We start from the raw sequence: 14,322 nt of genomic DNA on the forward strand, positions 1-14,322 counted from the left end.
TCCACCAAAACCCCATTTGTGTTATATAGGTTCATTTGTAAATGTCCTTGTAAAAGAAGCCAGTCTCATCAGCATTGCACACCTGCTCTTCCACATGATCCATTTCCTATTCAACACTTAGCCAGTGTTTTCAAAATCCTTCCATAGCCTCTCAATCTGCAGAAACTGCCTTACTTGCAAGTTTCATGCTTGTCCCACTGTATCACCTTTTGAAATGTGTGAGTCAGCTAACACCGGCTGAGAAGAGTTTAACATTTTCTTGGCCATAAATTTCTTTGGCTTTTCTTATAACACTGCTCATTGTGCTTTTTAAAATTAGTCATTATTTCATGAATGCGCAAATTTAGCTTCTTTTCTGTCTCTTACATAGCTTTATCAGACACTGTGCAGTAGCCCCCTCCCCCCCGCCTTTTCCACAGGGAATACATTCCAAGACCCCCAGTGATGTCTGAAACAGGATAGTACTGAACCCTATATATATTATGATTTTTCCTGTACATACACGGCTATGATGAAGTTTAATTTATAAATTAGTCAAAGAGATTAAGAACAATAGCTAATAATAAAATGGAATAATTATAACAGTATACTGTAATAAAAGTTATATGAAGGTAGTCACTCCTTTCATGTGATCCTTTGCTAAAAATCTTCATATAAGCTTCATGCTTTCTGGTGGAACGTGTCACCGTTAATCAAAACACGTTTTCTATTCAAGTATTTCACCCACAAATTTAATGCCCTTTCTATATTAACTAAGCATTTATCACACAAAGTGGCCATAACTTTTACAGATTGAGGTACTACAGAGATACTAGCATAAATTTCTTTTTCCTTCTTTACAATCTTACAGATAGAAGATTAGTTCTTACTATAGATCTTAGCAATCTTGGTATGTGATTTTTTTTTTCTTTCCTTATTAAGTCAAGAGCTTTCAACTTTTCACTTAAAAAAAGCATCTTATGACGTCTCTTTGGCATACTCTTGTGCTTTGGGACCATTAGTAAGTAAAGTAAGGGTGACTTGAACACAAGCACTGCGATACCAGAACAGTACATGATTTAAAACTTATATTGTTTATTAAATTGATATTTTTATTTAATATTTTGGACTGCGGTTATAGCAGAATTGGAGGAAATCTCAGAAAGTAAAAATTTAGATAAGGAGTGACTACTGTAGATGTTACAGCACTTTCTGGATTGGCTTTATTTACAGATTGGTAAATTTCCTCTACCTTTTTCCAAATGTACTGTATTATTGATCCATTAACATTGAACTCACAGCCGACAGCACTATACACTCATGCCTGAATGAAACTCTTCTAACACACATATTTTCTCTGTAAAGCACATCACACAGTTCTTGCATTTAGAAACGCTAGACAGCACTTCAGCACTATGTTTGAAGGCCATTTTAAAGAGCAAAATCACCAGCAAAAAGCACAAAAATACCAAAAATCGGCACTAAGTAGACTATGAAAAGGACACTTGTTACAGTACAATCTGAAAGGAAAAGCCTAGGGCATCACGTTGTTCAACCTCAGCTGGGTGAGTCAAATTTTTCCCCCTCTCTGCATGTCTGCCAATGACTGCAAAAGCACAAAGAGTATTGATTTAGGGTTACAAATAAATGTTATCAAGTCAGTAAATTCACAAATAAGGAATCTGCAAATTTAATCAACTGTAATCACAGAGAACCAGATGGAGGCCTTTTGCTAAGTGAAAAAGCTTGCTCTTGTCCCAAAAGCTGTGCATGATCTGTGTTGTAGAAAAGCATGGTTTGAAGAGAAAAAGACCAGAGCCCAGCTAGGAGATGGCTGTGTCCAGGTGAGGGTGAGGGTGAATGAAGTAAGCCGGGCAGAGATTTGAGGAGGAGTTGGTCTGCATACCATTTGAGTCCAGGTTCTGGTGTTGGGTCGGGCTTGAGTGGTGATGGAGGAATTGAGTTCAACTCCCAGGTCTCCAGCTTAGGCAAAAGAGTGGTGTAGGGCGGAGGCGAGAGATGGAACCTTGGAGTCAAAGACGCTTGAGTTTAAGTCTAAACTCCATCGCTTACTAGTTGTGTAGCCTTGGACACGTTCCTTACCTTCTCTAAGCTTCAATGTTTTTATTTCCAGTATATAGGTTCTATACAATGGGAAAATAACACCTCTCAGAATTATTTTGAGATTAAATAAGTGCTGCTGCTTTACATTAAATAAAGAAAATAGGAAAAGAAGTGGCATTTGGAGGTGGAGGGAGAAAAGAAGTCCTGTTGGACACGGCAAGTTGGACATGCCTGTGGACATCAGGTACAGTATTCGGAAGCATTTGTTCCTAGAAGGCCAGGAGCAGAGAAGTTGGGGTTGCGCGACACACACAGAAGTGGAATTATTAGCAGGCAGGTGGCTGCTACAGCCATGAAGAGTGAGTAGTTCCAGCATCAGAGGTCCCAAGACAAAGCCTGAGGAATCCCAACATTTAAGAGGCTATGATGGAGACCAAGAAAGAGCAGCAAGAGAAGGAGGAGGAGCAAGAGGAAAACCAGGAGAATGTGGGGTAAGGGAGGCAGGGGAGGAGAGTGTCCAGAGTGAGTGGGCTGATTTAGTGTTCTAAAAGCATCAGCTCGAAGTGTAGAACTTTGGAACTGTAAGTGACCCAAGAATCTTTTAATCTAATCCCCTTATATATTTTGATTGAGATTCGAACAGGTAAAGGGAGTTGCTAAGGCCATACTGTGATTTCATAGCAGACTACTCTAATTCCTAGAGAGTAATAAAATACATTTCTATAAAAATATTCTAAATTCAAAATTGTTCCTATTAAGTCACATAAGGTCTTTTTCCAGTTGAGTAAATTGTGAAATTTTATTGACATATCAGAACACATGTTAACCTTTCATGTACTAAGGTGCTATGTAGTCAACAGAACTGTGCCTCTTAAATCTATTTATAGTGTGCATTTAAGAAACCATGCTCTAAAAAGTTTTGAAACAACAGGGGTCATAACTCATGTTAAAAATAAGATGACAGGCCCCAATAAAGTCACTTATGCTAAACTCCACATCACCAAACTTAATTACAATTTCGGCTCCAGGATGGAATCTTAAACCAGTCAATCAGGAATATCCTGATTAGCACTAATGAGATCATCTGCCTGATAGACCCTACCACCTCCTGAAATAAAGAAACCTTGCAATGACCTACCAGAATTTCTGCCTGGTATAACTTCCTTGTTCCTGCTTTCTTCTGCTTGTAGAAGTCTCTCATTCTGTACAGCTCCTCAGAGATTCTATCTGCTAGATTGGATGCTGCTTAATTCAAGAATTTTTGAATAAAGCCAATGAGATCTTTAAATTTATGCAGTTGAATTTTGTTTTTCAACATTCGTCAAACTATATTTTAATTTTCATGTATGTAAATTTTACCTCCATAAAAATTTTAAAACACAGAGCAAATAAAAAGTTTAGCTCTTTAAAACTAAAAAGTAATTATTTTCTAAGTTATTTTGTATACAAAGACCTAAGAGATAGAAATATTTCAATATTTGGAATTGATCCTTATAGCTTTAAGGAAACCACTTATGCTTTCCTCATTCTATCTTGGTTTCCTTCACTATGAAACAAAAATAATATTATCTTGCAAGCCTGCTCATGGTTTATTAACACATGTAAAATTCTTGGACAAAAATATTAAATACTTGATAAATATTATCTAACTACATTTATAAATAATACATTTTTACAGCCAAGTTGGAATTACAAATTATAGCCCATTTGAAAACACATACTAATCTATGCATATTTACAAGTAGGAAAAGAAAGTCACAATTATCAATGAACAAAGAGATAAAATATCTCTTTCATATAAAACTACTTTTGTTGTAGCCGCCAGTCCCCAAAAGACACACGGACCACCGGAACTCAGTGAGTTATAGGAAATACACTCTTTATTCAGCCAGCTGGGTCTGCCAGGGGTACGCAGACCCCAAATTAAGCCCCCAAACTCAGTCTTCATTCTGCCTAAACACAAAGGGCTATCTTCTATTCACTACCTGTCAACTCACAGGTCAGGTGCATAAGCGGGGGTACAGAAGCAGAAAGCTTATTTAGAATGTTATGTTCCTATAATCAAAGGCCTCCGTGCCCATAGCAATAGTCAAACAGTAATTTCCAGTAAGAGTCAATTTTTCAGCCACCACACTTTGATTGGTCAATATAATAAAAAATTTTGTGACTAATCTTTTTCACTTAATTGTTTAATGTAATTTGGGCTCTGCCCAACTGAGATAAAACTGAATATGATGTAAATAGCAGGAAACTACAACAACTACTGACTTTTTTATAGTTAATAAAGAGAATCAATAATAAAATTATCTTGGAGATTAGTCATTTTATTTATTCAAAATTTACTTCTGCTTCAGGAATGCAGGAGGATACAGTGATAGGGGTTTGCATATCTAGAGGAAACATTGCAATAATCAGGGTTCCTCAGCCTCAGCACTATTGAGATTTGGGACAGGTGGATAGTTCTTTGTTATGGGGGGCTCTCCTGTGCATTGTAGAATGTTTAGCAGTATCCTTGGCCTCTACCCACTAAGTGCGAATAGCACCCCTTACCCCAATTTGTGACAGCCGAAAAACATCTACAGACATTGGTGAATGTCCCCTGCGTGGCAAAATTACCCCTGCTTGAGAATAAATTCTGTAGTATCATTTCTGTGCACAAGTGGGCCCACTTTTACATGTACTGGGTAAATAACGGGTCCATAGAAGGCAGTAAGGCTGAGTTCCAAACTGACATTTCCCAGAAGCTGGGCAGATGCAGCAGCCTTTAGACACTTGGATGCTCCCCTGCTGCCGGCAGAAGTAGGGGTGCAGTGGGGGCTGTTTTCATGGCACCTTGGATAGTTGGGGTTACGGGCAAGTCTTGTCTGCCCATGGCATTGCCCAAGCCCCCCTAGAACTCGTGACTCATCTCCCTACTCTCTGCAGCTAGGAAGGCCTTTTGCTTTCTTCTAAGTTCTCTAAATAATTACATAAAATGTTTCCTTTACCATTAATTAAAGTATAAACTATAGTATTTGGCATTTTACCAAACAAAAACCTGATAAAAGATATTTTTTTTTTACTATTTTCATACATAAAAACTTAAAAACAACAGACTAGAGGAAAGAATGCATAGAGAAACATAAAGAAAGTGGTATCATAAAGTCGAAGGGATCTTAGAGCTAAGCTTCCAGCCTGGTCACACTGGCCACATTTCAAGGTCTCAGTCACAGCTTGTGGCTAGTGGTCACCACATTGGACAGCACAGCCACAGAACATTTCTGTCACCACAGGAAGTACTACCAGACAGCACTGTCTTATAAAATACCTAGGTTACAGGCCTTGTTTTATAAATGACTAACTGAGTCCCAGATGATGTATAAAACAACTTAGCTAAAGAGAAACTGTGAGCTCGTGGCAGAACCAACTGGAAACAAAACCAGTTAAATTCCCCTCCTGTGCTGTTTCTCCCATATTTAATCTAAATATAATAAAATCTGATCTTGTTCAATACCCAAGTGTTGGACACTTGCTATGTACTAGGAACTTGACTCTGAATACAACATTTAAAAAAAGGAAAGAAAAAGAATCCTGCTCTAGTAGCAGATGTAGACTAGTTTTCAGTCACTTTCAATACCAGGTAGTCGAAGGAAAGACAAGGTGAGCACAGGGCCCAACCTGGGATGGGGAGGGGGTGTTTTAGGGCTTGCTTGCTAGAGGAGATAGCATCAGAGTAAAGGAGGTAGGAAAGGTGCTCAAGATGGAAGGAACTGTATGCCCACGACACAAAGGAGCAAACGGATGGTTGCCTGGGTGATTTCCATGACTCTGACTTTAGTCCCACTCACCCACTAACAGCACCCAAATCTGTATCTGAGGGCAGATTGCTGCCTCTGTCCACTGGCCACTCCCATGTGGAATCCCTGCCTGAAGGCAACATATCCAGTGGGCCTTCCCTGCACACGGGTCCCACTCAATGGCTTCCCATCCTCTGTAACTGCCTCGTTCAATGGCACTTCCATCCACAGAGGCACAGCTTTTCTGGGGGCCTGAGAACCAGCATCCCCTACCCCCACCCCTCACACCCTGTCACTAAGGTCTATTCTGTTTCTTTAAAAGTTCTAGAACTGTCTTTCTATCTGTCCCAGCCATCAGGTAAGCCAAGATCGGCACTTACAAGTACATCCAGGAACTATGGAGGAAGAAGCAGTCCGATGTAAGGCGCTTCCTTCTCAGGATGAACTGTTGGCAGTACCACCAGCTCTCTGTCCTCCACAGGGCCCCCTGCCCCACCCGGCCTGGCCCAATGAAGCATGCAGGCTGGGATGCAAGGCCAAGCAAGGTTATGTCACCTATCAGATTCGTGTGCTCCAGTGGTGGCCGCAAACGCCCAGTTCCTAAGTGCAATCTAGGCCGAGCCTGTTAACTAGCTGAAGTTTGCCTGAAGTCTTCAGTCTGTTGCCAGTGAGTGAGATGGACACCACTGTGGAGCTCTGAGGGTCCTGAATTCTTACTGGGTTGGTAAAGATTCCACAAATTCTTTGAGGTTATCTTCATTGATCCATTCCATAAAGCTATCAGACAGAATCCTGACAGCCAGTGAGTGAATAGCCAAACCAGTTCACAGGCACAGGAAGAGGCAAGGGTCACGTCTGCAGGCTGCAAGAGCTGTGGCCTCGGAAAGGGCCACACGTTCCACCATATTATTGATGGCTCTCCCTGTGCAGCCTGGAGAAAGCGTAATACTCACCAGCTCCACTGGTACCACTAATATAAGTAATCTTTGTAAAATTCTTACCTAATAAGTAATTAGGACAGTCAAAAAAAAAAAAAAAAGTTCTAGAACCTGTTTCATTCCCGTTACCATCTTTGTTCCAGCTCTCGTCATCTCTCCCTTTTAAAAAATTATTTTAATTGAGACTGTTGTAGCCGCCAGCCCCCGATAGACGCATGGATCACTAGAAATCAGTGAGTTATAGAAAACACACCCTTTATTCAGCCAGCTGGGTCTGTCAGGGTACGCAGACCCCAAATTAAGTCCCGAAATGTAGAGGTACAGGGTTTTTAAGCCCTAAACCCCATTCTTCATTCTGTCTGAATACACAAGTCTATTTTTCTTCTTTTTACTAACTGTCATCCCACAGACCGGTTGTGCAAGTGCGGGGAACAGTAGCAGAAAACTTATTGTTAGAGCATTATGTTCCCATGGGCGATAGCCAGACAGTTATTTTCCAGCCAGCACAAGGCATAATTCGTATACCATAATATTCATCCTGTTAAAGCATACAATTTATTAGTTTTTAGTATATTCACGAAGTTATACAACCATCACCACTGTCTAATTCCAGAACATTTTCATCAACCCCAAAAAGAAGTTCCATAACCATTGTCAGCATATGAATGTCCAAACCTGTAGAAAATTTTTATAAGTTTGTTAGAGATTATTTGAGCCAAACAAAGGACACATGTGTAAGCAAGATCTCAATTCTCTGCTTCCGAGAGTAACAGTTATCAATTTTTTAAATATATTTGGAATTAAGGAGGGAATGTAAAGAAAAGTACATGAACTGGGAGAAAGCAAAGCAGAGAAAGCTCTATGATTGGATTATAAGATAGTTAGCAAGATCATGTGCTCTCTTGAGGGTAGTTACACTTCCACGGAGTCTGAAAAACAAGGCATTCCAAAGGCACAAAAACAACAAACAAGGCTTACTTAAGGCGAAGATAAACTTTTATAGGCCTAGGTCAGGACGACCCACCATGGCCTGCCCAGTTAGAAATTTATGGTCAGATAGCAATTTGAGGTTACTTTCAGTTTGATTTATTACAGAATCCCTTTTTTCATTTACACCATTAGCAGTCACTCCTCCTCGCCTCTCCCTGAGGACCACTAATCTACTGTATGTCTCTATAGATTTGCCTATTCTGGGCATTTCATACAATTGAATGATTCAATATGCAGTCTTTTGTGACTGGCTTCTTTCACTCAGCATATTTCCAAGGTTCATCCACTCTATGGACATCCCATGTTTTGTTTATCCATTTATCAGTTGATGGACATTAGAGTTGTTTCCACTTTTTGGCTACTATAAATAGTGCTGCTATGCATATTCCTGTGCAAGTTTTTGTGTGGACATAAAGTTTCAATTCTCTTTGGTATTCTATCATCTTTTAATAAGACTGGTGAATAAATTTTGCAGTTTTCCCTGTCTTCAGGCTAATCCTCTAAATCCACTCTCCAACCTAATACTAGAGTCTTTTAAACATGCAAATCTTCTAAGTGGGTCCATCAGATCATGCTGAGTCTATATTTAAAACCTTTCAATAACCTTTCATCACAATGAAAAAAAAATGCAAAACCCACAAGATGGCTAATTCCTTTAACCTCATCTTCTAGGGTGGCCTGGAGCCAGTTGGAAACACTCCTTTGTTTCCCCCAACTTGATTTTAGGGCCACCACGCATGAGCAGTTGCCATTGGTGGTAATAATGCTTGCTTCTTTCTTGCCCCCAGCCATCTACCTGAGGCACAACCTGGAGGGACAAAGCTGCCTTGCTGCAGATTCTCTTTCCTCTCCTAGGGCCTTTCTTATAAACTCCAAGTCGCAGAATAAGACTGTTAGAGCCGAAAGGGGTTTGGGGGAACTTCTGATCCATTGATTTCTAAGCTGTGGTCTGGGGATCACCAGGCTGCTGGGAGAGGTGTCAGGTGGGAATGGAGGGCATAAGCCTGTTGTGGTGCGGTCAAATCCAAGCCCCACGGAGCCAATTGAGATGAATTGTGAGCCTTTATTAGCCGGCTGGCGACTGACTCTCCACCACGCAGGGTTAGAAGAGATCAGCCCCGAGTTCCCAGAAGAGGCAGTGTATATAGCCACCAGCACATCCCTGAGCAGATCACCACACCCTGCTAACAGAATCAGAAGTAAATATTTAATACTGGCTTACTGGAAAATTGTCCACCCATAACATTCCCCACTGATTTTCTAGGGGAATTCAAATCATTGAACAGTAGGTCTAGGCCTCATCTAAAGCCATACAAAGACCCCCTCATTTTAGAATGGAGAGAATCAAGACAGTCCAGACTGGACCCTTGACAGTCTTATTTTAGTGGGTCCTCTGTCCAATGCAGAGTCCATTGTTCTGATGTCTGTGGTGGACGCCCAGCCTTGATTCTGGTATGGTGAATCCAATGACGGCATCCAGCTACCTTGGCCGCTGTGGGTGTTGCGAGGATGACAGGAAAAAGTCTGTCCCAGCAGGGGTCAAGAGAAGCAGTCTGTACCTTTCTCACCCAGATCCAATCACCTGGAGCATGGTTGTGTGGTGGACTGGATGCCGAGCAGCTGTTCTGGTGGCAGAGACCAGTTGGTGGGTCTCCTGTCATGTGAAAGAGAGCTTGCAAAGATTTAAGCAGTGAAAAATTATGAATTTCTGTTAGCTTTTCCTCCCCTAACTTGGGGAGGAGAGGTGGGGTTCTTCCAAACATCATTTCATAAGGCATGAAGCCCTTACAATAAGGTGTGCACCGTGCCCTTAAAAGGGCAAAGGGGAGGAGACTCACCCAGTTTTCGCCAGTTTCCAGCTTGAACATAGTTAAGGTTTCTTTCAAGGTCCTAGTCATCCTTTATACCTGTCCTGAACTTTGAGGCCTATAAATGCAATGCAATTTCCAATTGATCCCTAACGCCTTTGCTAGAGATTGGCTGGTCTGGGCGATGAACGCCGGGCCGTTGTCAGATCCCAGTGTTATGGGCAGGCCAAATCGAGGCACTATTTCTGAGACTAATTTCTTTGCTACTACCTGAGTGGTCTCCTGCTTGATGGGGAAGGCTTCAGTCCATCCTGAAAACGTGTTGATGAACACAAGCAAGTACTTGAATCTGAAGTTTCCCAGGCCGACCTCAGTGAAATCCAACTCCCAATGTTCCCCTGGTGCTTGTCCACGAAGTCTCGTCCCTTGTTGTATTTCCTTGGAGGGCTCTGGATTCACTTGTGCGCAGATGTGGCACCAGGCTGATATCTGCTTGGCCATTCGTTGCAGCCCCGGAATGTAATAGTTTCTTTTTAACAGTTCAGTTAACTTGGTTCCTCCCAAGTGAGTGCTCTGGTAAACCTGACTCCTTCTAAGACGAAGCTACTCTCATCTGTAAATAGAGTAGCATCTGGATTTGACCAAGGGCTGTCTGTCAGGCCTGGACTGGTGCAGGTGACGTTCTCTAGGACCTTAAGGCAGTCATGCAAGGGTTGGCATCGTCGGGCAGTAGGGTAGCTGGGTTGAGTGCAGTAGTTTTCAGGAATTATATGTGAGGTGGGTTGAGAAGCATGACCTGATACTGGGTGATCTGAGTGTTGGAAATCCACCGGTCCAGTGGGCTGTGAAGCATTGACTAAACTGCGTGTGGGGTGATAATCTGGAGGGTCTGCCCTAGTGTCAAATTTAGGGCTTCCTTAGAGAGGATTGCAGTGGCAGCAATTGCCCTCAAACAGTTGGGCCATCCTGTTGCCACATAGTCCAATCTTTTGGAGAGGTATGCAACTAGTCGCTTCCAGGGCCCTAGGGTCTGTGTCAGAACCCCTTTAAAGTTATCCTGGGCTCCCCAGGGCTCATAATGTAAGAGCCCTGACCTCCTCATTTTGCATCCTCAAAAAGGACGAGGGGGGCCCTCTTTTGGGGGGCTTGTCCTTTTTCAGGGCACTCATTCTTCCAATGTCCCTTTTTCTTGCAATATGTGCACTGGTCCTTTCCTAACCTGACTCTTCTGGGTCTATTGTTCCCCCTGGGTGCCTGTTCTCGGCCTCTGCCTTTTCCTGGCAGTCCCCTTGGCTGGGCTTCTTGCATGGTTGCAAGCAGGACCTTGGTCATCCTCTCAGTCTGTGCTATATCTTCCTCATCCCTATCGTTGAATACTCTTTGTGCTATCTCAACCAGCTCAGATAGGTTCTTTCCTTCAAACCCTTCCATCCTCTGCAATTTCTTTCTAATATCTGGGGCCGACTGACTGACAAAGGCTAAATTCACAGCCCTCCCATTATTTTAGTCCTCGGGGTCAATGGGGGTATATAACTGGTACGACTCTAAGAGTCGTTCCAGGAACGCCATTGGCAACTCATCCTTAGTTTGGATGGCCTCGCTTACCTTAGATAAGTTAATGGGTCGTTGGGTAGCAGACCGGAGGCCCTGGAGGAGAAGCTGGCGATACTGTTGGAAAGCCTCCTCACCTTGGTCGGTGTTGGGGTCCCAAGGCAGACAGGTGTTCGGGAGAACATGTTGGATGCAGGCCGGATTGGTGGAAGGCTGCCCATTGGGCTCTAATACTGCCTTTTCAGCCTCCCTCTGGATCCGCTCCCGCTCCTCTGAGGTAAACAGGACCTGGAGAAGTTGCTGACAGTCGTCCCAGGTTGGCTGGTGGGTAAAGAAAATAGTCTCTAGGAGAGGTTAATCTCTGAGGTTTCTCTGAGAATGAGGGGTTCTGGTGTTTCCAATTGTACAGATCACTGGTGGAGAAAGGGACATAGACCATGAATGGCCTCTGAGTTTCTCCCCCAACTGGGGGAGCCAATTGCTGGAGTGGGGCCAGGACTGCTGTCCGGTTCGACGAGTCAGGGACAGTATCAGAGTATTGTGGGGGTTGGTACACAACCCCAGTGTGGGTGTGGGGAGGACTCAGGAGGAGTTCTGCCTCCCTGTTAGATGGAGATAGGACCGGGTCATAAGGGGCGTAAGGGCGAGGATTAGTGATCTCAGTGTCCTCAGGGGGCGCCTGTAAGACGGGGTAAAGAGGGTTAGGTCTTTGTCCGGATGATTTCTCTTTTCGCTCCTTTGGTGTAGAGAAAAGGACAGACTTGGGAGTCATCTTCAATTCTTTTCCACTGCAGCAGTCCTTCAAATACTTCGGGGCATCAGAAACAATATCGATCCAAACATTGATATATGGAGCCTGATCAGGGTGGCCAAGATTTCCGTAGATAATATTCTGCACCTGAAAGGCTGTTTGCAGGTTGAGTGACCCCTCTGATGGCCACCGTGTTCCAAATGTGGGCCAATCTAACTGGCAGAACCTCTGAAGGTCAAAGGGAGTGACACAGGCTCCGTACACCTGGGCTCATCTCCTGAAATCCTTAAAATGATTAAGGAGGCACTGAAGGGGGGTAGGATGATTCAAGGAAGAAGCTTGACTCATGTTAATAAAAACAGGCAAGACCCCTACAAAAGCCAAATAAGCCAGGGCTAAGATCAGCTTCTGATCTAGCATCCAATCAGACGGGGCCACAGAGGCCAGATCTAAGGAAAGAATTAAAATACCACAATCGATATATGGAGTACGCTTATGAAAGCCAAGGCAATGAGAAGGTAACAGTGCATTTTGACCAGTCCAGACAGACAAACACAATACAGACAGACAAGAACAGTAACAGACTAAGGTAGACAAGTCCAGACAGACAGACACAAAACAGACAGACAAAATAGAGTACAAGTAACACAAAACGCTAGCATATCAGGCAGGGACTGGGTCAGGATCTGACGTCTCAGACCTGACCGTACTAGGGAAGTTGTGCTGCGTCCAGCCTTCCACTAGTTCTTAGGGCCCACAGACAGGAACAGGTCTAAGCTGAGGCTTAGACGAACTCTAGGGCTTACCGGCAGCCAGGCCTAAGCTGAAACTTAGACGTACCCTAGGCTCAGAGACAGACAGATACTCAGAAACCCAAATACCTGTAACACCAGAAGTCAAGTCTCAATACCAGACATCTCAGACCTTGACCAAACTAGGGAAGTATTGCTGCGTCCAGCCTTCCACTAGATTCCTGACAGATACTCAGAAACCTGGATACCTGTAGTGCAGTCTGACTCACCGGTGAAGCTGCTCCAGATGGCTCGTGCCCAATTGTTACAGAATTGTACCTTTTCTCCACCTGCCCTCCTGGGCGAGTCTGCCTGGCATCTGGGGCTGAGGATCATCTCTCAGCGGCCGTCCCCTAGACGGGGCAGGTCCTCGCCCAAGGTGGCGGGGGTCGTAGGTCTTAGGAGATCCCTCCCTTTGGAGATATCTCACTGGAGCCTCCAAATGTTGTGGTGCGATCAAATCCAAGACCCATGGAGCCAATTGAGATGAATTGTGAGCCTTTATTAGCTGGCCGGCGACTGACTCTCCCCACTAGAGAATCAGCCCTGAGCTCCCAGAAGAGGCAGTTTATATAGCCACCAGCACATCCCTGAGCAGATCACCACACCGTGGTTAACAGTTGGCCGTTAGCATATCCTTGATCAGATTACCCTGGTTAACAGCATCTCCTGGATCAGATTACCAAGACCCTGGTTAACAGAATCAGAAGTAAATATTTAATACTGGCTTACTGGAAAATTGTCCACCCATAACATTTCCCTCTGGTCCTTCTTGTTTTATGTTACATACTTCAGTCCTGAATCTTTGGCGTGTGGTTACCATTACAAATATGTAGAGGATAGTTATATATATATATATATATATATATAGTAGTCCAATTTCTTCTACATGTTCCTTATCTCCATTCTCCTTTGAGAATTTGGATCTTTGAATTCTCTCCTTTTCTGTCATTGTTGTCTCAATTTGTCCCTATACATGCTGAATGTTCATTACTATCTAAATCTCTCCTTATTATCAGGAAGGGTTGCACTTCTCTGTTTCTATCTGCCTGCTAGTCACCTTACTCTTAGTTATGTTTTTTTTTTTTTATTTTGTTTTAGGTGAGCTGACCCCTTTCAGTATTTCCTATAATGCAGGCTTTGTAGTGAACCCTCAATTTTTTCATGTCTGGAAAGGTCTTTATTTCTCCTTCATATCTAAAGGAGAGCTTTGCTGGATACATTATTCTTGTCTGGTACTAGTTTGAATATTTGTTTCCAATCCTTTCTGGCTTGTAAAGTTTGTGTTGAGAAGTCCAATGATAATCTAATGGGTTATCCTTTATAGGTTACCGTCTTCTTTTCCCTGGCTGCCCTGAGAATTTTTCCTTTGTCATTGATTTTTGATAAGTTTAATACAATGTGTCTTGGTGAAGGCTCTTTTGAGTTGAGATAATTGGATGTTTTGTTGACTTCTTGAATTCCAAGCTCCAGCTCATTCTTAAGATTTAGGAAATTCTAATCAACTACTTGTCTGAAAATGCTTTCTAATCCCTGCTCTTTTTCCTTCCCTTCGAGAATGCCCACTATTCTTGCTTCCTCTCCTGATGGTATCTCCTGATGGTATCTCCTGATGGTATCATTCTTTGATTTCTCTCTTCTTTATTTCTACATTTCTGTCTATGATATCACTGA

General features: G+C 42.9%; 1 pseudogene; it reads left to right on the forward strand.

Annotated features, from left to right (window-relative positions):
- Positions 1–2,395: 2,395 nt before the first annotated feature.
- LOC107501045 lies at positions 2,396–6,793 on the forward strand (annotated as a pseudogene).
- The last annotated feature ends 7,529 nt before the right edge of the window (positions 6,794–14,322 follow it).

The sequence above is a fragment of the Rousettus aegyptiacus genome, unplaced genomic scaffold (genome assembly GCF_014176215.1).
Source record: "Rousettus aegyptiacus isolate mRouAeg1 unplaced genomic scaffold, mRouAeg1.p scaffold_m13_p_1, whole genome shotgun sequence".
NCBI lineage: Eukaryota > Metazoa > Chordata > Mammalia > Chiroptera > Pteropodidae > Rousettus > Rousettus aegyptiacus.